At 49.7% G+C, this 27,742-nt stretch overlaps 1 protein-coding gene across 1 annotated transcript in view; it reads right to left on the reverse strand.

Annotated features, from left to right (window-relative positions):
* The window catches only part of PLXNA2 (plexin A2), a 180,276-nt gene extending 171,864 nt beyond the window's left edge, over positions 1 to 8,412 (reverse strand). The window contains exon 1 of the mRNA XM_037410617.1: positions 8,181 to 8,412. The gene's annotated coding sequence lies outside the window, so the exon portion shown is untranslated. The remainder of the gene's footprint in view (positions 1 to 8,180) is intronic.
* Between the last annotated feature and the right edge of the window lie 19,330 nt (positions 8,413 to 27,742).

Consider the following 27,742-nt stretch of genomic DNA (forward strand, 5'->3'; position numbering starts at 1 on the left):
AATAACTGGGAACAGCTTGGCAGGAGCAGATTTCTGACTTGAGGTTTGCTGCTGGGACCTCCCTGTGCTCCTACACCAAGTCCAAGCTGCAACACCCCAACCACTCTTGGCCCCTCTCGACATCCAGAAGGGCAGGACCTCCCATGTTTTACCTTCAGCACAGATTTAAACCCGGCAAGATGGCAAATCTGCAGCATAAGAATAATGTAGCCAGTTAGGAAACCTACAGGCATGCTCCCTTTTCCTCCCCACCCCACCTCTTCGCACTTCCATTAAAGATGAAAAGGAAATTCACAGGCGTTTGTTGGGTTTTTTTTGTGGTTTGTTTGTGGGTTTTTTGGTTTTGTTTAAATAACATTACAGGCTGTGACATAAACCAGCAAAGACAGGAAATATGATCATGAGGGCAGCGCTCCATCCTCTGCTCCTGTCACTGCGACTTTTGGGGGACTTGGCAAATGAATGAGTAGAGGAGACAGCCTGTGTGTTTTATGGAGTTGAACTGTAACATCCCTGTTAAGCAGCCAACTTACCATTTCTGTGCTCTGACATCAATAAATCTACCCAGCCACAGGGAACAAAGCTCTTCACATGAACTGGCTACACGTGAATCCCTCGTATTTGGCTACCTGGGCAAGCAACCAGCCCGCTGTGGTCTGCCGCACTTACTGCTGCTCTTGTAATATTCTCCAAGAGGTGGGAAATAGCCTGTTTCAGTAAGGTGACTTGGGAGGTTTTAACCCTGCTACCGACCCATGCACATTCACTACAACACCTGCTTTTCCAACAGCCAGTTCCCAGAATCTCAGCTTCCCACTCCCGGGGGGAAAAACGGCCACTTTGTGCTATAAAGAAAACCTTGACAAGGCAAACTCTAAAAGCCCAGCAATCAAGAAGCAAATAAAAAGCATTCAAAGCCTCATTTCAAGTATTATAATTTATCTTAAAACCTTGGAGCTCAAACTCACTTTTTGGAAGCTCGTTCCCAGGTTAACAAAGCAAAGTGGTGTTACACATGAACACCGAGGAAAACCCCCGCACTCCTCCAGATGTCTGCCCTTCTCCTGCTGGATGCCCAGTTTCCTCCGCCACCTCCAGCACGCCACGCCGCACACGAGGGACCGCTCTGAGCTCTCTCTTACCGATGACATGAAACTGCTACAGAGGAAAAACTACACATAAATCTCTCCGGGAGGCATCTGTTCCTAGGCTCACTGAGCCTGGAAATAACACGAGGAACTTATTCCACGCTGAGTCAGGGTCTGACGGCGGCTCCTGGACCAGCCGCAGTGGATCTGCTTCCTTCCCGGCGCGCGTCACGGGCAGCAACGCCAGCGAGCAACAGCCCGGCGCTGCCCCAGAGGTTTCCTGTTTTCCCCAGTGCCGTGCGGCTTCCCAAGACACGGTACAGGGAAATGGGGCTCCAGAGTCTGACACCGAGCTGCTGCAGGAATGAAAACCGCTGTTTTTCAAATGCTGTTAAAAGCCAGCCAGGAGCTGAAAGCAAAATAAGCCTCTTCCTTTAACCTTCACTGATATACGCAGGGAATGGCCTCTCCAAGGACTATCACTCCCCCATCCAACTATCCCTTCACTGGGAAAACGGAGTAAGATTTGCCTGTGCATCCCAAGGGCTTCCCCCCACAGCTGTCCCCCACATCCCGGCACTCCCATTGCTGAGCCCCATCCCTGAGCCGAGGCCGCGGCAGGCAGAACCCCTGGTCCAGCTCTCGGGGAGCCCTCCTGGCCCCTCCAAGTCACCATGGAGAGGCAGAGGCCAGGTTGATGCTCAGCTCCTCCCGCTTGCACCCACTCCTCTGAACAGTCTCTTGCTCACACAGATTTTTGCTGGTGTAACTGTTCCCAGAGGCTTCTGCGAGAGCAGCAACACCCTAAACCAGCACCTCCCCTTGCTCCCACCAGCACCAGTGGCCAAGGCTGAGCTGTGAACATGGCTATGGCACTACGTGGCACCGGCGCCCACCGGGACAGCCCACACTGCTCCCCACCGAGCCCCAGCAAAGACTGATCTCACATCCACCTACCACGCTTGGGAGGAGGCTCAGCCTGGGCGGCAGCCAGGAAGGAGACTGCCTTTCCCGTCCCGCTCCCCGCCGCGAGGCGCTGGGCTCCTGCTCCGGCACTGGGCTCCTGCCGCTCTCGTGCACCAGCACCGACCCCTTCGGCAGCTCAGCCCCGGGTCAGCCGATGGCTCCGTTAATGAGCCCTGAGAAAGGAGCAGTGGTGGCAGGAGGAGGTGAGGTGAGAGGTCAGTGTAATATTTACTCAGACATCACCTTTCACTTTTATGAAGCGAGGAAGTGGTGCTGGAGCAGGAAAAGGGCTGTGAGGGATGTTCCTGCTGGGAAAGCTGCTGTCACACTAAGCACAACATGCACCAGCTCCAGAGAGCCAGGGCCTGGCTGAGGCAGGAGCCCTCCACCGCATCCTTGGACCCCCAAAAATGCACGGGGATGGGGACGGGTGCTGGGCACTTCCCAGCATTGCTGCCATCTGCCCCATCAGAGGGAATGGCCGGAGTAGGCAGGAACTCCGAAAAGCAGAGAGCTTCTCCAGGTCTCCTGCACTTCAGGAGATCCCCAGCCAGACAGGAGCCCATCACACAATGGGGCCACCCATCCACACCGAGATTTTAAGGAACCCACAGGAGACAAGGCACAGGGTGTAGGGAGCTAACAGAAACACATCTGCTGGATAACATTTCCCCAGGGGACCTCTGCTTCTTGGAAGAGGTATCTCTCCTCTGCCAAGTGGCAAGATGGCACCAAGTGTGGCTCCCAGCACAGAGCTGAGCCAGCACAGCTCCAGGCAGCAGGTAGGGATGGTCCTGGGACAGGGTGCGAGACAGGGCTGGTCCCGGGACAGGGTCGTTGAGGGACAGGGCTGGTCCCACTGCCAGGTATGGAGGAGCAGCCCTCACTGCCTCCCCGGCACAGCGGGGACCCTGGCTGGCAGGGCTCTCCCAGGCTTGCTATCGCTTTGCCTTTGGAGATGATCTGGACTTTTTTTTTTTTTTTTTATAATGTGACTCTGATGCCTTTTATCTCCTGCTCTGAATGTAATTTTAGCCCAGGCAAAGCAGGATTAAATTTTCATAATATGATACATTTATCTCGCTTTTCATTCCCCCCCATCACCACCTCCCAGTTCGATTTCACCCAGACAGAAGCAGCGATTACAGTGAGAAACATGAGATGGGCTCTATCCGATAACGGAGGGGAGGGCACCTCTTTCCCAGCACCCTGTCCCTGGCAGCCCCCTGCCACGCAGCAGCCAGCAGCCAGCCTCAGGCTGACAGCATCACTCAAGCCCTCTAAAACGCACAGATGGATGATAAATTCAGACTCAAAACCCAGCAGAGAGCATGCAACAGATTAGGTACATCATAGACATGTGTTGCGCTGGTGTTTGGTAAACTTGTGCCATCCTGATAAAGTACTGCTGGAGCAGCCTCACCCCCAGCCCCGGTGGCTCCCAGCACTTGGGCTCAGACCACAGAGGAGCCCTAAGCCACGCTTTCCTGGACAAGGAGTGAGGAAGAGGCAGCCACAGTCAGCCCACCTCGGCCAGGAATCTCTGAAAAGCACCAAAACCGTCCTGCCCCCAGCCCCCAAGTGCTGTGTTGAGCAAAGCGCCGAGTCGGACTCGCAGCCCCATCGGGGACCAGGGCTCACACACCAGCCAGAGCCTGAGATGCCAGTTGCCGGTTTTACGTTCATTTTTCAGTTGGGCTCCGCCAGCCTGATCCGGAGGATCCCCTCTAGTGGGATGAGAAGGAATTTCAAGCCCACATCCCACTCACATCTCCTCCCCAGCTCTCTCTGCACCAGCCGCTGGCTGGCCTTGCTGTCCAGGGTGGGAGGTGGGCTGCAGCCAGGAGCCCCTCACAGATCACTCACCCTGTTTTTGCCAGAGCCATTTGGGACAAAGACAAAACCAGGCTGGAAAGGCAGATGCCGGGGAGGTGGTGCAGACGGGAGGGACCAGAGCAGAGGAAGAAAACAGCAGACATCAAGCATAAATCCCTTCACAGCAGCAAAACATCTACCTTTGATGATAAAGTGCCACCTGGACCGTGTGCTCCCCCAGCCAGCCCAGGCGCTCGCTGCAGAAAGCGGGCTGGGGGCATCGTGGCCACCCCGTGATGGTTGGTGCAGCGGCACGTGGGGACCCAGCCCGAGGCACCTGCCCGGTGTGATCGCAGCCCATCTCCCTCGCTGGCACTAAACCACGTAGTAAATACATACATTTTCACCGCAGAGAAAGAATCTGAACAGAAGCCCCGGGTGGCCGCCTCTGCTGCCCAAGGACAGCACGCTGCCCTCAATTCTGCTTTTGTTCCCGCTTTGCTTTTCATCCCGGAGGCTGCCTCTGCACCACTTCTGCAGACAAAGAGCTCGTGGCCCCCTTAGACCAAAACGCCTTCAAGTTTCACACAGCCGAGCCTGCCCTAGCCCTGCACTGTGCCCTGGGAAGGAAGGTGGGCACCAAATTAGCCAAGCTAAAGAGATCACCACAGGATGCTCTTGGTGATAAAGATGCATCAGATCCAGCCATCGGTGTTTGTGGCTCGGCCCCAGGCAGAACTTGGTAGCACCTTTTCCCCCTTGGTTCCCCCTTGCCCTCCCCTTTGCTGTTGTGGCGGTGGCCTCCTAGCCAAGCTGGTTAAGAGATTAACACTCTAAAAACCACATTTACTCTAATTAGCCATGAAATCTTTGTAACTAAGTGAAAAAATGTTTCCCTTGAGGGATTTTTGTCCATTCATCACTGTTTGAATTGCCAGGGAGGGAGGGGGGGGACTGAGAAAAGAGAGGGGAAGAGAGAAAAAACCCTCAGATCTAATGAATTAATAGCAGAATGCCCTGGGGGAGCAGCGGGCTCCTACAAAACACTGGGCACCTCAAAGGGGGCTTTTCACAGGCTCGCCGAGGGGACGCTTCTGAATTATTTCGAGTTAACAGACTGTAACACAACGCGCCACTCCCGGTGCAAGCTGGGCAGCTTGGGCAGCCGCTGCGGCCACCCTCTCCCTGCCTGTGGCCACCTTGTCCCTTCCCTTCCACAGGGATGGGCCGATGGATGCAGTGCCCAGCTGGGCGGGTGGGCGGCTGGGTGCCCCTGCCCTGCAGGCAGCTACTCTGCTGGCAGCATGGCCAGCACCTCCCAGTTACTCCTTTACTGGGAAAAACATTTCAGAGTTAGGTGGGAGGGGGGGGCAGAGAATCTTGCCACAACTTAGGCCTATAAATATTTCATATTGCTGGAATAAGAACGATTATATTCCTGCCAGCACTTTTCTTGTGTATTTTAAATGTGTCACCACCTTCTACTTTCTCCCCCGTTTGTGTTTCTTGTAACAGGCCCATGAAATAAAGATTAGCTGAATAATCAAGAGTGTTTAGAAATGTGAAGGGGCCTGTCTCAGGAGCACTGCATGCTCAGGTTCATCTTTTTTTTTTTTTTTTTCTTTCTTTTTAAGGATGCCAAACACAGATGGGGGAGTGCAGTTTTCACACGCTGTTAAGAGACGGGCTGGAGCGGGAGCGAGCGCGGTGCCCGAGCGTGCAGGGACGAGGCGAGCAGAGAGCACACGCTTCCCCATCAAAAATGACAGCCTCAACGCCATGCAGAAGAGGGGGGCACCCTCCCCCATTACATATTTATTGTTCAAACTGCAGAGGGGCCAATTAAAACAGCTTGATCACTGCCACGTTCAAACAGACGCGTATGTGCTTGGAGAAGGGGGATGAGAGAAGCAGGTGTATGCTTCCCTGTTGCCGTACAGCAGAGCCCGCTCCTCTGAGAGTCACTGAAACAACCTCAGCTGAACAAAGGTACTTCTGAGACGCAGCCTGGCTCCCGCAGGAAACGGGCAGCACAGCTTGCCACCCTCAGCCTCCTTGCCACATGCCCCGTGCAATTCCTGCATATTAGCTTTTGCTTCCCTCCCTAGCTCGAGCCTTCACACAAGCTGCCTACGGCATGAGACAGTCTGCACCTACATCTGCCCTAGCACTTGGGCAGTTATTCCAAGATGTGCTCTAGACTCCCACATTTAGCTGCCACAGGAGTTCCCAAAGTAAGTTCTGGAAAGCCTGGTAGCAGCAGTTAAATTGGAAATCTTGGGAAGATAGTGCAAATCACATGTTTCTCCAAGACACCGCAGGGTCTGCACAGCAAACCGCTCCAAATGTCATTTCCATTTAGCTGCTTTGCAAGCCAATTTGTCACATACTAATGCAATTTGCTGAAGAGAGTTAAAGAGCACAGGGCAGTAGCAGCCACCTCTTCTCCAGGCTCCCACAGCCAGCCTGGATCTGCATTTTCCTTTCTGCATCCAGCTGAAGTTCCCCTCTGCTGAGAGGCAGGGCAAGCTCAGGGTTAACACGAAGAACAAGACGGAGCATGGCAAAAGCACCAGGGAAAGCTGTTTCTATCATGTTGCTGGATATTGTACAGATCTTATGCAGCATCTGTTACCTGTTTCCACTGCACAAACTTGTTATAAGCCGGGGGGAAACTCTGCGATTAATTACATCGAGCAACACTATAAAGACAATGAAGAGTAAATTGGGTTACTTTATCTTCTTGCAACAAGCGCTATAGATATGGTTAGAAGAGTTGAGAAAGACGACTGGTTTGCCAGATAAGCCATTTCACAACGGCAGTCGTACACTCACGTTACTCATTGCTTGCACCAACTTTCTTAAATCAAAGCTATTTTGTCTGGTCCCCCTCACCCCCCGAAAATACCACACTTAAGCTTTGAGGATCCTCAAAGTGACAACAAATGGCAAAAGGACAGCAGTAAAGACAAAAAAAAAAAAAAAAAAAAGCATTTTAAAGGCTCTAACACCTCTGTGTTACAGGAAAAAAGCTAAACATCTGTTCTGAAGATGGCACAGATTTCTTCTGAGGCATCTGTCTTGCAGCTGTAAAGTAGGTCATTTGATTTAACTTTTAGACACCGTATCAATGAAGCCATCCAGAGAAGGAGAGACAAGACCGTCTCCCCGAGTCAGCCAAGATCTGTTAAACACATTCAAGCTCCCAGTGAAGCATCAAGTGCTCAGCAAGTAACAGGGAAACCCTGTCAGCAGTAGGTTTTTACATCATGGTACTCTGCTAACTTCACATCCCCTCACCTCCAAGCCAGCACCTTGAACTGCTGGTCACAGATGTACAGGCTTTTTTCCTCCACCACTTACTATTCACCTCACTTAATATTAACCTATTGACTTTCTGATACCCCTTAGAACACAGATTAATTGAACATCATTCACTTCACCTCCAGCAACATGAAAGTATTGGCCATAGCTTGAATGGAGACAAAGGCTGTAATGCCTGACCGTGCCAGGTTAAACGGAGGTCACAGCCGGAGAGGGGACAGTGGCATCAGCAACCTCCCTGCGATCCAGGCTCCATCCGAACAGCTGCGGGGCTGGGGAACACTGGGACGAGCACAGGGAAGTTCGGTTTTCCCAAAGAGAGCACAAGTGCTTCTGCCTTCCCCAATCGCCTTTCAAAAAGGGATTTAGGAAAGTTTTAATAGGGATTTTTTCCCCCTCAGGATTCAGGGGTGTTTTCAAAAAAGTCCCTCCTTGCCAACAGTTAACTTTTTTACGGTAAATGAGTTTATTCCGGTGCATTGACTGCTCCAGACCGTGACTGAGCGGTAACAAACGACAGCAGAATTAACGAGAAAACACACACACGGAGACCGTGTGTCCGCAGGTAGAACAGGACGGGGGGAATGGGGGGTTGGCCAGGGCAGGGATGCTCGCAGGGGTCTCTCCCTGTCTCCCCAGCCGCAGGCAGCCCCCCGGCCGCCGCTGCTGCCCGCGGCGCCGCTTCCCCGGGCACGGCCGGTACCGGCGCACGGCGGGGGGGGGCCGGGGCCGCCGCCAGCACCGCCCCGCGGTCTGCAGCCCTCGGTGCCACCCGCGCCTGCGGCCGCAGGAAGGGGCCGCGGTCAGCACGGGCTGGGGGAGTGGGGGGGGGTACAACGAGCCCAAACCTCCCCCCCGCACCCCGCACCCTCCGGGCAGCACCGCGGCGGAGGGCATGCCCGGGGGAGCCCCAGCCCCGCGGATGCCCCGCACCCCCGGGGATGCCCGGGGCGAGCAGCAGCCCCTCGCCAAGCCTCGGTCACTCACCAGACCTCGCTGCTCCGATGCCGCCCGCCTCCTGGGGGTGCCGGCTCCCCGGCTCACGGCGGGGTAATCCACACGGCCCCCGGCACCATGGAAATCCAGGGCCGGGCTCCCGCTACTCCTCCGCCTTCCTGCAGCCCCTCAGCCTCCCCCGGCGCGGCGCGGCTCCGCCGGCCTCCCGTGCCTCCGCAGCCCTGCCCGAGTACGGCGGCGAGCCCCGGCTCCCCTCCGCCCTCCCCGGCATCCGCCCGCCGCCGAGCCCGGGCGCGCTCCCCGCTCCCGCCGAGCCCCGAGCCCCGGCGCGCTCCCCGCTCCCCGCCCGCCGCCGCCGCCCGCCCCCGCGCCGCCCCCGCTCCCCGCGCTTAACCCTTCCGCAGCCGGGGCGCCGGGAGCGGGGCTGAGCCCGGCCCCGCCGGGGGGCAGCGCGTCCCTGCCCGCCTGCCCGAGGGAGCCGCCTCGCCTTGTAACGTAAGCCCCGAAGCGACACGGGGAGCGGGGCTGCACCACCCCCCCACCCCCCCCATCCCCCAGGGCACCGCACGGCTGCGGGGATGGGATGGCGCTAGAGGCTCCCCCAGCCGCCCCCCCGCACCCCTGCCCTGAGCGGTCCCACGTTGGTTGGGTCAGAGCTCCCCGCCAGCGCTTCGGGGGGGTGGTCTCTGTGCTAGGGCCCCCTGCACGCCGCTTGCTCCCAGTCAGGTGGGGACAGTGACACCTGAGCCTCAGTTTCACCATCTATGAAATGGAGTTGGCAACTCGGGTTTCTGCCAAGGCTACATCACCCCCAGCAGCGCAAAAGCTGCGTGTGCCGCAGAGCGCCTGGAGCCACCGATCTTCACACCTCCCGGCCTGCCAAAAGCTGCCAGAGAACAACCACAGTGGCCACGTCCAGCTGGGACAGGGAGCCCTGCCACCTCCCGCTGCTGGGAGCCAAGGCATCCTTCCCTGGGATTGAGCAGCTGACCGCAGAGCCACCCACCCTGGCCTCTCCTGCCAGCCTAGCACAAGCCTTTGAAAAACAACCCGGCCAGCTGTAGGGTACCCAAAGTGAGGAGCATCTTCAACCACCCCTAAGCCACACTGCTTATCTGTGTCAGCTCAGAAACGCCTGCGAACAGGGAGGCAAAGCCGGTCCCTGGTACCACAGCAGGGCAGCGTGGCCGTGCTGCTCCAAAACCCCAGCAGCACCGTGGTCCAGCTCTGCCTTCCTCAGCAAGACAGCGTGGGAGCAATTCTGAGGAGCGCAACGGGTGGAGGGAATCAATAACGTGATGGATTGCTGTTTTCCATTTCTTGTCATCAAGAATTTTTAAACAATATATTTATTACATATTGGAATATTTGCAAGAGAAAATTATAGCTGTCATCCTGGGTCTCTTCCACAATAAACCTGAGCGGCTAAACCAATCCAATCTACCTTTGGAAAGCAGCGCACAGGGCAGGCCTCCTCCAGCCCCTCTCACCTCTGCTGCCAGCAGGGCTACTGAGGTGGCCACGCTGCATCCTCCCTGGGTCATCTCATGGAGGGACACACCTGACGCACCGTGGGTGCCTTAGCAGGACCCTGCAAGAGCAGTTGCGGTGGGGGAAAGACAGCTGCTCTTAGTTTTGCCGTTTGCCCCAGGTTCTGGAGCCTCTTGCCCGGGGCTGTAGCTGGGAATGCCTTCACATCCCACTGTGCAGCTCCTGATCCTGCGCTTTTCCCCCCTCCTGGGAAGGCTGTAAACCAGAGCCTGCACTGCCTTCTCTCCAGGGAGAAAATGACAGGTTCGCTTGCCTGCGCTTCTCCCTATCCTCACCACATTTACCATCCTTCAGAAAAGGATTTCTTTTCCAGTTGCACCTGTATAACCATTAGCAGAGCACAGGTGTACCCCCCTACACAACCCAGCCACGCGCCAGCTGCACCCCCATGAAACGGTCCCCTGACTTCCCCGGCAGCTCCAGAGCAGGGCATCCTGATACCCTGGGAAGATGCACAGGCTGCAGCTGTTTAGCTCAGGAGAGGGAAGAGAAGACATTCAGTGGATGGCAGCACTGGTACCTTAGCAAGCTTTTCTCTTTCGCTTTTCTGTCCCTAATACATTTACTGTGTCATGCATTCATAGTGAATGGTACCAAATCCTATTACAAATACCATCCTTGGTTAAACGTGCATCCCACTAATGCAATTTCTCCTTTTGCCAAAAGACGTACAAGGCAGGTCAGAGTGTCTCAACAACTATTTCTCTCCTCTGTGCAGGACTGTCTGCATCCTGTCTTCTGTTTATTATTTATTGATAGTCAATTATGTTCCTGTATGGAGAGTCTGTCTCAAGCTAATTACAGGATTGCTCAGCTGGGGAGCAGCCCCAAGACTTGCAGAGTAGCTCATGCACAGGGCATGTGAGCAAAGGGCTGTTCCAGCATGTGGGGAGCAAAACAAAACAGGTGGAGATTCACCTGGGTTTGCTCAGGTGATGGATGTGCTGCTGGGCTAATGAGTTGTCTGTGTGCTTTAAATATTAGCGAGCTCTGTGCTGAAACAACTGCCCGAGAAATCCTTCTGTGGATATTTGCGTTCAGCTTTTCCTGAACAGGGTTAGAGACATAAATCTTGGAATTAAAGTCTGGAACCGTAACAGAAGATAAGGCCTGCCTTTAATTCAATCAAATACATATGGTGACAAACATATAGAGATGCAAGTACACGTAAGTGTACAATCCTATGTCCACAAAGCTCCACGCCACCTCTGCACACATGCATATTTACGTACCCTCATAGCATCACCACGCAGAGACACAAACTAAATAGCCCAGAGTGTAAACATTAGTCCGTGCCTGACGCTCCCCATCAGCACATGCACCTGAGCACCTTCTGCTGGGGGTCAGGAAGGGCCCTCAACCACACAGGATCCCGGCAGGTGCCAGCGACCACATCCTCGGCAGCAGGGTCACCGTCACAAGCATTTGCAGCTTTGCCAAAGGAATGCTAAGCGGCACCAGTGTGGGTGCAGAGCCTCTCTGCCCATCTCCCAGAGAGCTCTGAGCTATGCCCTGAAGCAAACCAGGAGCTCCACAGCAGGAGCTCCTGCCCAAGCAGGGAAGATGGGCAATAAAGCCACCTTTAGACTCTTAGCGTACAACTTCTCGTCCCCATTTCCCCTGACATAGGGAGCTACGCTGAGCGCTCCTTTTCTGCGGGACAGGATCTGGTCCACAGATGACAAAGCAGTCTTTAAGCAGCTGGTGAAGCAAGGCATCAGTGAAAGATAGGTCTCTGTTTCTAGCCTGTATATTCACAATTTCTCTCTGTCCTCGTCTTTGATAAACGCCCTTGCTTCGGAGTGCAGGGGTCATGAATCTGTCTGAGCCGTGTGAAACGACGAGCCTTTCAATCCTTCCAGCACCCAGCCCTTCATATTTACTAAAAGTCCTGGATAACGTGGCTTCATACATTGCCTCCGGCGCTTCTCTTGCTGCCTGCAGATGCAGCAGGACCCAATGTCAGTATTTGCTCTGCATTTGCTGTTCCCAGGGGATAAAACAGATTCTGCTCTTCCCCAATCTGAAAAGCAGGAAAAGATCTTTCCCCCCTGCCCCTTCCCTGTGTCCATTTAGGACAAGCCGCTGAGTTAGGAAAGCACAGTCCGGGCCCCTGATCCCCAGCTAGGACTGACTTAGAGCAGCTGCTGAAGCTGCGCGAGGGGAAGAGCACCATCTATAGGCACCGTCTATAGGCACCATCTATAGGCACCATCCACAGGCGCGGGCGCCCGGCTGCTCGCCGGCAGCATCAGTCGATAGCGCAGATGCCAGCGGCTGACAGCTTCTAGTTACTCGCATCGTATCTATCCATGCAATATTCGGCAGAGCTAATAATTATTCATCACTAATCACTACAATAGAAGAATCATAGGCAGTTATTTAGGAATGAATGTTTCCACTCAGTTATTACCTATGACAGTGAAAGGAAATATCAAATAGTCAAACCCACACGTATATGGGAAGCTGAGTGAAAGATCAGTGGGAATTTAACCAGCACTTTACGCTATTCTTCTTCTTTAGAAGAACCTTGTCAAATAATTTTTTTCCCTCTCTCTGCTGTTCATAATACCTTCTTGGAAAATGAAAAGGATTTTTCTTTTCCTAATGCACCTTATCCTTTCCCCTCCTTAGATTTTCTCATAAGTGCGAGCTTCGATTCCTGCCTCGGTATCCCTCTGTTTGAACTGAGCTGAAATTAACTCAGAAAGGTTTTTTTTCTTTCTAAAACAAACTCTGTTTTCATTAAGTGCAAGGGCAGGAGAACAGAAAGTCTCCAAATCCTGAGTTACAGAGTGTCTTGTTACTGTCAAAACCACAATTGCCGACAATGTCTCTGCTGAAGTTCTGTCAGAAATTCAAGGTGCAGACAACGTGCCATTTTTAATCACCTTCCTACAGCTAAGAATTGCCTCAGCTGAAATAAAGGGGATCACACACAGAAGAGGACAAAATTAACCCTGCAAAGATACCAGGAATATTTAGTGATCTTAAACCAAAACATGACATGAAGATATTGGTCATATTGGCCCATACCCGGAATGTAACTGGATCACTTTTTCCTAGCCCTTGGCTTCCTCTGGCTCCATAGCATGACCATCTAAAGTCTACACATCATGCAGCTCCCATCTCTTTTTTTAAAACAACTATTTAGCTGCATCCTCATGTTTCACTCCCAGGGCTGTACACGTCTCTTCGAATGCACTGCTAGGAGCAGGGAGAAGTTTTCCACCTCAGTCACAAGCAAAACAAATTGTCCAAAGAAATGTCATCTGAAGAGGTTGTCAACCCTCTGTGGTACTCTGGTGTCACCCTGAAACACAACTGTTTTCAAAAGCATCATCAAAGTGATTTGTGAGGCCATCACCATCACACAGAGCTGGGCAGAGGTGCCAGGAGGGACGTCGGGACTGGTAGGTGCCCGGGAGCAGGGGGCAGGGTCCTTCCCCAGAGACATGTCATGGGACTGGGCATCCATCCATCGCTTTTGGAAACGTTACCTGTCCCACCTACTGCCCCACGATTCAGCTGTGCTGCCTTGGCCCCCAGAGCAGCCCCGACAGCTGCTGAAGCCATGCTTGAGGCTGGGAGCTGCTTTGCTGGAGCCTTGCAGGGCTGTGGGGGCTGGGCTGCACCGCCACCCCCGGACCATGACTGAGCGGGGTGAGCAATTACAGCCCATTGCGTCAATTATTGACCCTCTAACGAAGGAGTCTCCGCACAGCTTTTGACATGAAACAGAAGACCAGCGCTATTCCAGCCTGTCACATCGAGAATTTACAGCTTAATGATTTCCTAAGGGCCAAATCCTGTTCTGACATGAGCGCGCCTGCTTCGCCATCGATCAGAGGCACGTTCTCTGGCGAGGAAGGGACGCTTCCCTGCTCAGGGGGAACTTCTGAGCTGCACACCAGCACCAGCCGTGTCGGGTCCATCTCCAACTTGCTCCTTTTCAGTGGTTGAAGCAGATGCAGCAAGAAGGACAGTTGTTTTTCCTGTCCTTGGTTTGTCTGTGTTATTAATTATTTACTAATGACGCAGCTACAAACAAAACCACTGTGCTTGAGGCGGCCTTTGAAGAGTTCCTGACTGTTCTAGTAAGAGGGGAAAAAAGTCTCTACTGCTCTGAAATCCAGATGCACCAAGGTGCATCGCCAGCGTTATTCCAAGATGCTGGTGATCAACATGGTCCCATTTCCCACCACTTCCATCCCAGGCTGTCGAGGCCGATTTCAGCATTTTTAGCACCCATGGCCAGGAGATTTGCAGAAGTCCTCAAAAATTGCAGCAGGGCCCATTGTGACACAAATGTCCAGTTCTTCAGAGACAGGTGTCCAAAGGGAGAGTTTTTAACAGAGCTGTAACCGTGGTTTTCCAATGCCCCTGCTCTAAATACCTGCATCTGAATTTCCTCAGGACCTGCTGAGGTTTGTGTGCAGGGATCCCATTTCCCCAGCACACTGAAGGGGTGTCCTGGAGGAGAAGCATCTACACAACTTAGTTATTCACATTGTAAAGCCTGAAAGGTGGGTCACTGTGATTAACAAGCAGTTTTAGCTATAAATCTCCCCAGCACACTCATTGCAGCATGTTCATTGGAAATCTTTAGTTCCTTCATCATAAAGAAATGAGTATTTCAGACTCCCTGTCCTAATGAACATAAAATACGGAGCATATTGTCAAACACACTGTGGCTCTGCCTTTCATTCTACAATAATCTTTTTAATTTTTCTGTAGGCAGTGTGTATTACTGACAATACAAAACTAAATTAAATGCAAGACTAAATTATTTTAAACCCTAATTTCATCTCTTTTTTTCCCTCTTGTCTGAGGAGATTGAGGTTTTTTTGCCTGCATAATGGGTGTGAGGGGGGTGGAACTGGAAATCCTTTGATTTGTGGGTCTGTGAGTGTTAATCTGCTACTATGAATTCTGCAAAGCATTTTGCAAGTGACTGAGGAATGTGGAGCCTGAAGTCTGCTTATTGTTCCATACTCTTTTCAGTATTCCTTAGGAGGTTTTTCAGGAAAGGGAGGAGAAGGAGGTCAAATGCAAACTCAGGAGTTTATAGAAACTCCTTCCTTGACAGGGAGTTCAGCCGAAGTCTGAACAGGTACAGGTTCATTTTAAAAGTTCTTATTATCACTCTTGATACAACCATAAAGAATACAGGCTGCCAAATGATAAAAACCAACAAAAAAGATGACTTCAAGTGCACCAACCTTTTAATTTATGCCCTAATTTAGCAGGACACCTTTCCATCTAACCTGCTTCTCCAGAATCTCCTTCTAGCCTGCTCGGCACACACGTGTGTGCGTGCATCAGGCAGGGCTGCATGGGGGAAACACAATTCATACCTCCAGGGAGATGCTCTGCTGGAGCCCGGGCTGGCCAGGGGGTCCCCTCTCCCACCTTCACCCATCACAGCTCCACTGCAGAGAGTCAGACAAGACGTCTCATACAGAGTGGTTCATTCCACGTGTGTAAGTGGTGCTTGCGGAAGGATCTTTGGTTTAATTGATGTATTGGATCATGTATGATAAGTGTATCCAGGCAGTTTTCACTTCACAGGCAGATGTATAGAGAGGGACCTCCTCTGGTTCCTTTCTTTGCCTCAATACCCAGCAAGGGGGCCCAGGAATATTGGGGGATTAATGTCACAACAGAGGGAGAAAGTCTGCCATTCAATCTATTTAAACATTTTATTCCACCAGTGCACCAATTAAACATTCTCTGTCTGAAGAGACCATGGATTAAAGCAATAGCAATGTTGAAAAAAAAAAATAATCATCTCTTTGGAGATCTGTCTATGGACAGATCTTTTCTCTTAAATGATCAAGGAAAATATATGAAATCAGAAAAAAAAAAGACCTTTCAGAAGTAAAGTTTAGGCCTATGTGAATAATTTCTCTCTTCCTTGTCTGTGCTCCCTTTCATGAGCTTCTTTTACTTTCACTGGCACCTTTTCCCTTGCAGCCCATTTGCATTGCCTTAATTAAGGGAGCTGGCAGCGATGGCAGCTCCGCAGACGGCTGCGCCTACTGCCCTCGGTGGGGTCTGCACGAAGCGCTTCAGATGCCGGACCCAAGCGCTGGGGTCTGGGAGAAGGGGATGAAACCACACTCTGCCCCAGCACAGACAGCCCTAACTGGTGCTGGGATCAAACCTATGACCACAAACCAGGTCAGTCCCCCTTACACCAAGACCAGAAGGAAACATTGGGTTTCCTCCAGCAAGAGCCCTGAGAGCTCTCCCAGGTGGTCTCTGCTGAGCTGGTGGTGTCTTACCAAGCTGCTCTGGTTTTAAGAAGTTTCCTTCTATTAAAGAAGGACCAAAAGCATCATTTCTTTCATCCCAAAAGGCCACACGAGGTGGTGGTGATGGCACCTCCCTGGTGCCAGCCTGGTGGGCAGCGTACCCTTGCTGACTGGGATCTGTGGTGACGTACTGGGGAATAAGAAAGCATAACGCGCCTGTCCAGAGCCCTGCATTACTCTCGCGCCGTGACTGACACCAGAAACAATACCATGTGGTTCGCAAGCTGTGCACCTGCTGGTCATCTATTTAAGCAAAACAACTCACAATTTCAAATTGATAGGAACGGACTGGATCAAAAAAAAAAAAAAAAAAAAAAAAGACGACCAAATGTATTATTTTTCCCAACTCCTCAAATCCCTCCGTGACTGTGCCAAGACCTACTTCCAGCTCCCCTCTCTTTATTTGGATAAGTGGAAGGTTTAAATGAGAAAGTTTTCCTTGGCAAACATTTATTGGCAGCGGGATCGGACCAGTTAAATATACCCAGCTCAGACAAAAGGAAAAGGCTGTTTCTAATTACAAATGCTCGTATTTTTCTATTCCATGATTTCTGATGTTGCTCTAGCCAGAGGTTTAGCTCAGGGAGAGGGGAAAAGGGGCAGGGGGAAGCCAAACACGAAGATTTGCCATTATCTGATCGACATCTCTGAATTCCTCAGCACTGCTGGCACCGCAGCATCCTCAGGCTCCACCTCCCATGGCATTTTCAGGGCTTGAATCATTTCAAGTTACTCATGGTCACTCCAGGCACAAGCCTTGGAGCAGTTCTCGGTGGGGTGGGTAATTCCCATGGGAGCAGAGCCCTCGCACCCCTCGCAGGTGGCAGCGGCACGTTTCCCACGGCCCTTCCCTCTTCCACCTCTCAGGATGCAGAGAGGAACAGAACTCCTTAGCCTAGAAGTAATTCAAACTAAATTTAAATCAGAAGAAGCTCAAGCAGACTACCCATAAATCTGAATATCTTATCTGAAGATTATTATATCACTTATTTCTTCTGTGGCGTTGGACGCCAAGTGTGAGAGATACTGGGGACCCATTTAGCGGTTATGGCGCTTGCCGTGAACAAGTGAGAATTTACTTTCTGTTAAAGAGGCTTGAGAAGCATTACTCCAACACGCTGCCCGAGCGCCTCATGGAGGAATCCCAGCCGGGTCGATGACAAGCTCTGGGCTGTATTTCATGACAAGGGATTTCTCAGTGAAAAGCAGAAGAGACTACACCACTGTCCCTTGCAAACAGTAAAGAGACGTAAAGTCATTAAGCAATTTAAACAAAAATAACAAAATAGAGCCAGAAAAACTGAATGTGTTTAACACTGAAGAATAAAAGAAATGGGAGCCATTTGTTACCTAATAAAGGAACTGGAAAAGAAAGTCTTTGACGGTAAGGGAGGACGATTTTCTCTCATGGGCCAGTGAACATCCAAATATATACAAGCTGTTCTCAGCAGACTGATTGCAGCTAGGCCATAATGCTATTGTACATGCTCTAAAAAAAAAAAGCGGGGGGGGGGATGTGGCGAAAAAAACACTACCACAGAGAGGTACTTCAGAAATAGATCATGGTCTATTCATTATTTTAGTGAAATCTATTTCCCCCCTCTCTTTATTGCCATGTTTTCTTTTATGTTAATTTTGCGTCTGTTTAAAGTTGAATTCCTTGATCTGCAACATCTTTAGCTTTAATTTTTTTTCTTTTCTCCTCTTACCAGGGAAATGAATTCAAATCATTTGCATTTATTGCAGAGAACATACAGCCTCATCTGTAGCCTTTAGTCTGACTGAATTGCTTTTCTGCTTCACAAGGCACATAGTGTAAGCTGGAGCATGCCCCCTCGCCACTCTCCTACAGCCGGGAATTATCTAGTTGGCACTTCCATGTTTCTGTAATGTTTATCATATTGATCATATATAAAATAAATAAGTAAAAGTATATTATTGGAAGCAATGGTCTGATGAACCTATGGACCAAATCAATCACTTGGCAGAGACTTGCAAAAAAGCAGCTGCTTGCTCGCAACCATTTCCAAAGTCAATTTTCCTTACAAATAAGTTTCTCATCAACCTGAGCACCCGAGAGAGACAATGTGTCCTTCCACTAGACCTGATGTTACACCAAATCTAACTTCTTTATAACTATATACTTTCATTAACTTCATATAATATATAATATAATATATATGAATATAATATATAATATATATAATTTCATTAACTTCAAAAGTCTTCTTTAAAAAATACTGTATTCATTTCATGGATTTAGCTTAAAAGAGACCCAAAATAGCCAGAGAGCATCACAACGCATGAAAACAGAGCTGGCCTCAGACTAGTCCTATTTGTTTAAATAAATTTGTAAAAAAAATATGGATGTAAATACAGAGAATGTGCACAGCTTGTATTACGATATGGTCTGTTGTGGTACAGCAGCAATATTGTTCCCAACCGTATATGGCAAAGGGATAACTTCTGGAAGAAAGGGAAGTGGAGATGCAGATTCAGACAATATGAAAAGTGACCTCAGCAAACACAGCATTAAAAAATTAAGCTTGTTCCAAGTGGCTCTCTGCAGCTCTAAAGCCCCCAGTGCTCCATTTCTTGACCAACTTCCAGCGCCACAGTCTCTTCCTTGGAGAAACTGGCTCTGGAGCAGAGATGATGAAGATCGCTACTAGGGATCGGAATGGATGGCAGGGGAACCCTGACGGGGCGGCGGATCCCCAAAGAGAAAACACACAAAAGCGTGTGCCTAGTTTAAGCACCGGCATTCTGTTATCTCCAGCAGATGCTGTGCTGCCTTGGTGACTAGGGATGGACCCGAGCACGCGGCTGAGCGCACCGCAGTGAGGGTCCGGACCGAGAGGCGAGGTGAGTGCTCATTGCTCCCGAGCATTGCCACTAGCCGGGACCCACCGGGTGGCCGATGCCACCGAGGCAGCAGTGCACAGGCTGAGGCTGATCCTTTCCCAATTCTTTTAGCAGCTCTAGCAGCAGCAGCAGATGCTGCTGCAGTCAGATGGAAACAACACAAGGAACCTTCCACATGGCGTCTAGTCAAAGAGAAAAAACGAGGAGCTGCTAGAGGCTGGCTGGGGATGGAGGGGAATCTCACTGTGGGAAGCAGGCGCAGCTATTTTCAGGTCAGGCTTTCCCTGCTGCAGTGCCGTGTACGCCATGGTCCCAAAGCACCTGGGGTGCAGTACCAGGACCTGGTCGTACCTCTCCAGCCGAGATACAGCAGCTCTATTTCACTGACAGAGAAGCAAAAGATTGAGATGGGGAAGTGACAGCAGGAGGGGATGCAGACAAGAGAAAAATCTGAGTCTTGGCAATAATCTCATAGCATATTCTGTGCCTGTAATCTGTCTAATGCCATGGGATTCACATTTCCTAAAACTTCCAAGATGACACATTTAGAAGTAGCATTCACAATACCTCAAGTGGCAATATCTTGGTCTTAATCCTCCTTTCCTATCTGTCCCTTTAAACCTGGAGTATCAGCCAGCGAACCATGCCAGAGCCTTTACAGCATCCCCGAGATCCAACCCCTCTCCCCTGGTGTCAAACTCCCCCTAATGACCTTGGTTCCCTTCTCATACAGTCCACAGTGAAGGAGAAGAATTCCATGAGAAATCAGCATGATCGGGCAAAGACTCAGACTTATTGATTCCAGTATCAGATGTACACAATAGCTGTAATTAAACACCGTGTAGACTGTGTACTGGTTGTCTGCCCTTGGGTTTATTCCATGAATAAACTAAAGACAGACAGACTGCTCCCCCAGTTGTGACTGCAGTCTTATGGAGTATGAATAAATTAATCAAGCCTACCTTTCTTTGCAGGAAAGCCAATCAAGCTGGCTTTTCAAAGTATAACTGCTCAAAACCTTGCATAAAAAGGGGAAAAATACAGCTGGGACATACACATAGGCTTTTTAACAGCTGTTTGTAAATATGTCTAATAATTCATCCTGTCAACATGCTCACTTTTCCATTACAAGGAAATATTCGTAAATGGTATTCCCAGTGCTGATGGATCCATTTCCTTAATGAAATACACACAGTTTACTTTACAAAGTTTAATTGCTCAAAGAACGGGTGTCAGGTTTCTTTATTTGACCTGCGGTACTGAAATCCTTCCAGCTCACATCTACAACAAGTAAAGAAGTTAATGGAGCTTCTGCAGCAGTGGCTTAGTAGCTAAGCCACCTTTAAGCAATAATCCTAGCAAATATAGTTGGAGATGCTGCAATCTCCTGCCTTCTAGGAGTATAGATGTTAAGTAATAGGAAATTCAGTCCTACTAATTGACTGAACAGGGGATTTCTATAGGGAACGCCTAGAGCATTGAAATCAAGTCATTGATTATATTTCTTAGATATGAATGTCTGCAGCAGGACTGTGCAGCGCGAAGTGCTGAGCCGGAAAAGGAACAAACTGGATGAGAAGTCGTCAGGGCCACACAGGGATGGGGCAACAGCATCGTATGGGGTTATGTGGGCTAAATAGTCATATCAGCAACACCCCCCCAATTTCTGATGTTTGTCAGCTGATACATTTCATCCATTAAATCTGTCATAAACAGAAAGCTGAAATTGCTGGACTGCCTCTGTAGCCTTGACTCTGCATTAGCAGAGGGACACCCCACATTTTCCCACCAGCAAGGTGCCTGGATCTCATCAGGAATCTCAGACCATGTAAACCCATCCCCAAACGTGGCAAAGCACAGAACTGACGGCATGTTTTAGCAAATGAACCACCGTGCACAGGACCTGCACACCGCAAAGCTTCTTTCTGTCAGCGTTTCTGGCTAACATGGTACTCAGCACGCACGTCTTCCCGAAGATGGAAATGGTAAGCTGTGTGCACACTCTACTAATGATCCAATCTGACCCCAAACAAATGGAAAAACATTTAAATCAAAGCCTGAAATAAATTGCTGAACCGATAGTGGCGGTGTGATTTTTTAGAGACATTTAGAAATGTTTCTAAAAGCTAAACAAACTCATTTAAGCATGATCTCTGTCCTTCTGTATGCTAATATGGAAAATGGAAAGAAGCCTCGAAAACATTGTATGCTTTTGACATCAGGCAGGAAGGTTAGCTGGACGCCAATACTTAAACACGATCAATCATTTCCATGAGTAGTCTGAGCACGTAAGCAAATCTCCCTGCATGCCACAGCAGCTTTACATTACTGAAGTCTCTCCAGTTACGTCAAAATAAGCTAAAGACTTACTACTGACTTAGTCTGCGAGGTGTACGAGGGGAGCACGGATACAACGGATTCCTCATTAAAATGATATACTATGCATGAAGTCAAATCCCGACCATGGCATTTCCTGGTCCTGTTCATGACCTCTTAGCTGGACTCCTGTACGTTTTTAAGATCATGTTGAGAAGTAGTCAGAAGAAAACGTGATTTTTCTTTCCCCTCCCCTGCACTCTTGTACTGTTGTCTCATAGTATTTCACATTGGAGAGGACTGTTGTCAGAATAGGTCCAAAAAAGTGTTGGGATCTTGCAGGACAAAAAATGACACAGAAATGTAAGTTCTTTCTTTCCCACAAACTGCACATTCCCTGTTTCTGCCTTGGGGTGGACTCAGGAAGGGATGAAAGCCGTACGGCACATCCACGTTCCTCTTGTCCCCTGCGTTGGGCAGGGCACGTCTCCTCCACTCCAGGACCAGCACAGTCTGTGTTGATGAGGTTCCCCTCCTGCAGCAAGGCCCGGGGAACCTTGTGGTACAGTGACAACCATGAAACGCCTAAGTAGCCATAGATTAGTTACAGTATTTAATCAATTTGTGTAACATTCACAGAGCTGTGAAAAGCCTCAATGAAGCTCTTGGGCACATGAGTAGTTCTGACGTACTTTTCAGCTAAACACAAGGGTTGGTGACAGAGGCTGCCCGACGAGCCAGCTTGCTGGGTGCAATGGTGGGGAAGCATCTCCTCTGGCCCTGGCTGCCGGGGAAGGACAGTGTCCCACAGCACATCAGTTTGTCACATGGGTAAGTTTAGCACGGGGATACCTATACCGTAAGTATGGGGGCAATGTTCCAGTTCCAGCAAATAAACATCCATGTGCTGGAACTGTGGTGCTGGGGCATGTTCCCCGCACATGGTAGAGAAGCAGCTCCCTCCGAGCCCTGTGCAGACCCTGCCAAGGGGTGGCCGTGTCCCTGGATGGGGTCCAACCACATCGTCCCCCTGCTCAGCACCGGCCCTTACACAAGAGGAGGGAGGTGATAGATGAGCATCCCCGAGGGGCAGCCCCACAGCACAGCCCAGGGACTTGCTGCCGAAGGAGTCTGCAGCGGGAGGGGAAGGGATCGAAGCCTCCACAGCAAAAAAAGCTAAAGGACTGTGTATTAACCAGCACGGTGGTTGTATCAGGGAATAAAGGTCTGTTTGTTTTTACTCCTGTCTGACTCCAGCAAAGCAGAAGCTGATCGTATGTGAAAGAGCCAGGATTTGAACAAGATCTCAGACAATATAAAGGGCAAGGCAGAGGACCCTGCAGGAGGAAGACTGATGCGATTTTATTCCCAGATGCCCAAATGGAGGCATTCTCTGCTGCTTCAGATGTTAAGGTCAGGGGAGGACAGATAACTGAATCCCCTTTTAAACCCCATAAGGTGCATGACCCTTGTGTAGCCCCTCTCTGAAGGGGACAGACTATTTTTCTATGAGCCCTCATAGAAGTACATAGCAGAAGCAAAGCTTCATCCTTTTGAAAAATCAAGCTGCAAAGGCTGGCTCTGTTTCGGTTCCCAAAAAAAGGGTGTGGGATCCTCCCAGGACCTGGCTTCTAGCCCACCACAGCAAAGCTGGCTGCGAAGCAAGGTGCCGCTCACAGCACTCACGTCCTGCAGCTCAGAAGCTCTGGCTACAGCCTGAAATAAGGGATCCAGTTCACATATTTTTGAAAAAGAAGTGCTGTTTAAGGCAACCAGCACAGGAGGCAACCTTGGCTGAAAGCACCGAGCCATCCTCCACCACCGACTGCAGCGACAGATGCCGGTTGCTCTGCCTCCTTGCAATGATTTGTATGAACCGGCGCGGGAGCTCCTGCCTGCCAGCACCCGCATCCACGCGATCCGGGAGGAGCTGGAGGGGAAGGAGCCAGCCACGGGGACTTTTGGAATGGCAACCTATAAAAGCCACCTGCAGCTGTCTCAGCACGGGCATGGGGCAGCGCGGAACTGGACGGTCTGGTGAGCCCTGGGAAGTGCCCAGTGCGGCTTCACTCACCTCTTGGAGTGAGAGGGCTCTGCAGGGCTCCCCCGGCTGCACCAGTGCTCAGCACCCTGCTAGGGCTGGAGGGTCGGTTTGCTTGATAAGCAAAACCACCTATCTCCCTCTTCCCCTGCTCTTCCCTTTTGTCCTGTTCCTCTATGCTAAAGTGACACCAGCCTGCAGAGATAAAGCACATTTGGTGATTCACAGAGCAGCAAGGAAAAAAAAAAAACAAACCAACCACAAGCGCTCTCCAGTTTGGGCTCCCAGATAATCATAAAATGTAGCCACAAAGATAAACACATGCTAATGCTGGGCTGGGTGAGAGCATGTGACAAGATGGATTTTTAAGCCAAAAAGTGTATCTGTTAACAGAAATCCTGCTGGCTCTGTGAGATCCTGGGAGCCCCTCCTCAAACAGGCTCCCCCCACCAAGCAGGGCAGCAGGAGCACCCCCAGCCCCGCAGCGCCCGTGACCCTGGAGCCAGGCTCCAGAAGCCCAAGGACTCTCCATCTGCTGCTGGAGCACAGCGTCACAGTTCAGTTACACGTGAAAAAGGGCTTTCAGGCTCCAATCTGATCTTCAGGCTCATTCTGAGGCAAAAGACAAAGGGCTGGAATAACAGACTGACCTCTTTTGCCCTCGTTAGGTGGGCACTGAAAGCTTCCTTAGGTTTACAGGGAGGCAGTAAAGCCTTCCAAGTGCCTGAACACTTGTGTCGATCTGTCCCCAAGTATCAGACTTTGCTGTAGGCAAATACTGCAATTTCCCAAGGAACCTTTTTATCCATTTTTTATATGGCTCACTTTCTTCAAAGGCAGACTGGGGCTGGATGTGAGAAGGGAAACTAATATTTCACTTTCATTATGTTGCATTTTAATACTGAAGTTTAGCACCTGGCTGAATGCTGCCCCAGTTTGCCAGGGAAGACATCAGGAGTCAGTGGGTAACTGAGATCAGAGTCATTAGTGCAGAAGAAGACAGAATGTGGTTAACTATATGAAAGGCTATTCATTTTTTTCATTTTTATTTTAAAATCATCAAGCTTGCTGTTTGATCCTTCCCATATGGCCAAGTAGTTGTCCCATACGAACAAGGCAGGTGGTTAATTAAGAGCTATTTTGTTTTACCAAATAATTCAGGGAAGAAAGAATGAACTGAGCATGAATGGTGATCCCTAACATTTACATAATTTAGCTTAATTTCCTCGGGACTTTAGCAGGAATGACAGATGACTAGTCTCCACCAGGAAAGCGTTCCTCTGTGGTAAAGCAAGGATAAGGCTGGTAGTAGCTTTTATCTTTTTGGCTCTGGTTCTGTATAAATTATTGTTCAGTCTGAGCAAAGCTTGTCTTGGTGGCATCATATCATATCAAAAGACAGACGTGGCAAGCACACTACCCAAACAGAGGATTATTGCAGTGGTGACTGGCAATGCAGCTTGGCAAGCTGCAGACACACAGTCCCCGCTCGGCGCCTGCACGTGGGCTGCACCGTGGGTCTCGGTTACAGCACGCCCACGCCTTTGCAATGCCACTGGCATCGGGTACCACATGCACATTGGCCTCAGAGCAAAACAAACAACGAGATGGTCCCCAGCTGTGGGTAACCCAGCTCTGCTGACTCCAGCACAGCTAGGAGTGTTTACGCCAACTGAGGATCTGTCCCTGTAGGTGCAAACCCAGGAGCAGCCAAACATCCTCGTTCCAGCGATGCTTGAGCCCAGTTGGAGCGTGCGCTGCTGCTGCTGGCAGGGAAAAGGTGGATTTGACGCAAGGGGTTAAAAAGCTTACAGCGTGCTCCTACAAGTCATGCAGCTCTGTTACAGGTTTGCAGGTTTGCCACTTTCTGTCTTGGAAAGCTGGACAACTCCATCAAGACTGTTTAGTCAAAACAAAACCTCACCAGTAAGAGTTCAATCCCAAAAGGACACAGAAGTTAATTACAGTTTTGGTCGATCTGCAATTTCCCCTCCCCCAATTTTATTAATTTCATGCAAAGTTTCAGTTGCGGGTAGTATGTCAGTCTGGGAGGATATCTTCTAGCAGATAAGCTATTTCATCATTTAAAAAATTGACTTTGTTTTTGGCTCATGTAACATTTTAGATTAATGTCCTATCTCTTCAGTTCAGGAACTTCAGTGTAGACCCTTTCCTGTTAGTTAAACTTGATCAAGAATGAAACCAGTCTGGTCTCGATACAGAAATTAGTCTGTACAGTCTAGGTTGTTAAAAATTAATTTTGCCTGATGGCTCCTCAAAGCTAAGTGAAACACAGCCAGGAGTCGTGCTGAGCCCTCCTCCCTATCTCTACCTTCCTCTGCTCTCGTGTTTCCTTTCTCATCTTCATCACTTCTCATCTCTGTTCATTCATTTGGAAATGTTTTGGTTTTAATTAAACTCATAAACAGGCAAAAGTAAACATGAAGAAAAGAAAGATTAGAGTTAGTCCGTATGAGATGTTTTAGAGAAATGAACAGAGTATGCCATATCTACAGAGCTCATCATGCTGCAATTAATTCAGCAACAGAGTTACAACACCCCATGTGGGTTTTCACATTGCGCTTTTCCTCATGCCACAAATGTGTAACCTCCTTCCACCCTCAACAAGTCTCATTAGCTTTAACTCTGAGCAAAATAAATCTTGCTTGACCCAAGCATTGCTTTCACCTTTGTGCAGAATTTATTTCTCCTGCCTTTCTGCTCAGCATCTGCTCAGCGTCACCACAGGCTTCAAGCATGTGGCTGGGAATCCACGTTCTTGTTTTTTTTATCGCTGCCTCCATCCCTGCTGTCTGACTTATGATGGGCCAAGAATGACTTCGCCATTCTCATCCTCAGCTTGTTCTCTTGTAAAATGAATTCTAATTAATAAATGTCGGTATGTCAGCTTGAGTTCTTCACATGGAAGGCAGTAAAGATCTACAAGGTGTCATTAATTTAGAATTAGTTTCAGAGACATCATTTCTTTAGTTTTATAACTGTCTATCCCTTCACCAATCCATCTCTACACAATTCTACATCATGATCATTTACCAAAATATCCTAGAGACTGTTATATTTTAAGCCTTTTCCATTTTTCTTCGTGGATGCTCTGATTTAGGATGTGGACTCTTGGGAAAGACAGATTTGCCCAGCACTGAATGGACTCACTGTCAGGCAAGAGGCTGTCTTCTTTAACCCTGCAAGGGCCACAGCAAGATACGGTCCTATGCAACCAGACAGCATACTGCAATTGTTTTTTATCAAAATCTCGATCTGTAATTAATCTTAAAATGTTTTCTCTTCTTATCATTCCTCTTATGCACCTCTCCAAGAATGCTACAGTACGTATATTCACTTGGGGAACTGGAGAAGTGCTCAAGTTCACGGGGAATAACTTTAAAGAACTGAGGAGAAGGAAACAGAAGCACACAAAGTTCTCTCACTTATTTCCCAGACTTGCTTAAACAAAAGCAGTAAGATGGAAAAATCATCACACTAATGCAAATAAGCAAAGTCACAACAAATGTTGCTGATGTTGGGTAGGTAAAACCCTGCCAGCAAGAGCCTGTTGTAGCTGTTCCCTTTGAATAGGGGGTTACAGCAACTGACCGAGCCTATGCTGCTGCTATTGCCGCTGCTTTTGAATATTACCTTCTGTTTGGTTTTTAATAAAAGAGGTTTAGGAAAATAAATAAAAATATTTCATAGGAAGTTTAGTAGCCAGAGAACCTGCTCATGCATGCTTATGTATTAAAAAAAAGCCAATCTATCGATTGCAAATCAGCAAATCTTTTTGCAGAAAACCACCCAATTCTCTCCAACACGCTCCCTCTGCCCCCAGCTAACTGGAAATACCTTTTTTTGAATAAATGCCAAGATTCCAATTTTTTTTAAATTTTTTTTTAAATGACACCCCGTCCCTCTAGATCCTACACAAACTGCTTGTTGGACCTGGCAAATTTCTGCAAAATGCTTAAATTAAGTCTCCTCACTCCCCAACCCACTGACCCCTCCGTGAGGTGCTGCTCAAGCCAGCTGGGGGGAGCATTTTCCAAACTGTGCAAACAAGTCTGCAGGCAGGACCCAGGGAGAAGCCAGGGGATCTGAAGAAGATGGAAAACCCCCATCTTCCCGCCCCAGGCTTTTGGAAGGGTAAAGTTTCAACACAAAACCCTCCGCGGAGCACTCCAACGTATGGGTGTGAGAGCAGGAGCTCCTGAAGCCGCCTGACACTCTCTTGGGTCCCAGCCACACCGATGGGGACACAGCAGCCTAGTCATCGCCTCCCCCACCACAGCCCCCCTCCCACCCCGGGTTACAGAGCAGATCCCAGGGATGCCATTCCCGGTCAGAGCCATCCGCAGCCGAGTGAACGACATGAGCAAGACCCAGGGCACGTTGGCTTTGCTGGGAATCGATTTTGTAGGAGAGCTCAGAAAAACCCCAGCAGTCTCAGGATGTTTTGGGTTGGGTATTTTTTTGTTGTTGTTTGTTTGGTG

The sequence above is a fragment of the Falco rusticolus genome, chromosome 17 (genome assembly GCF_015220075.1).
Source record: "Falco rusticolus isolate bFalRus1 chromosome 17, bFalRus1.pri, whole genome shotgun sequence".
NCBI lineage: Eukaryota > Metazoa > Chordata > Aves > Falconiformes > Falconidae > Falco > Falco rusticolus.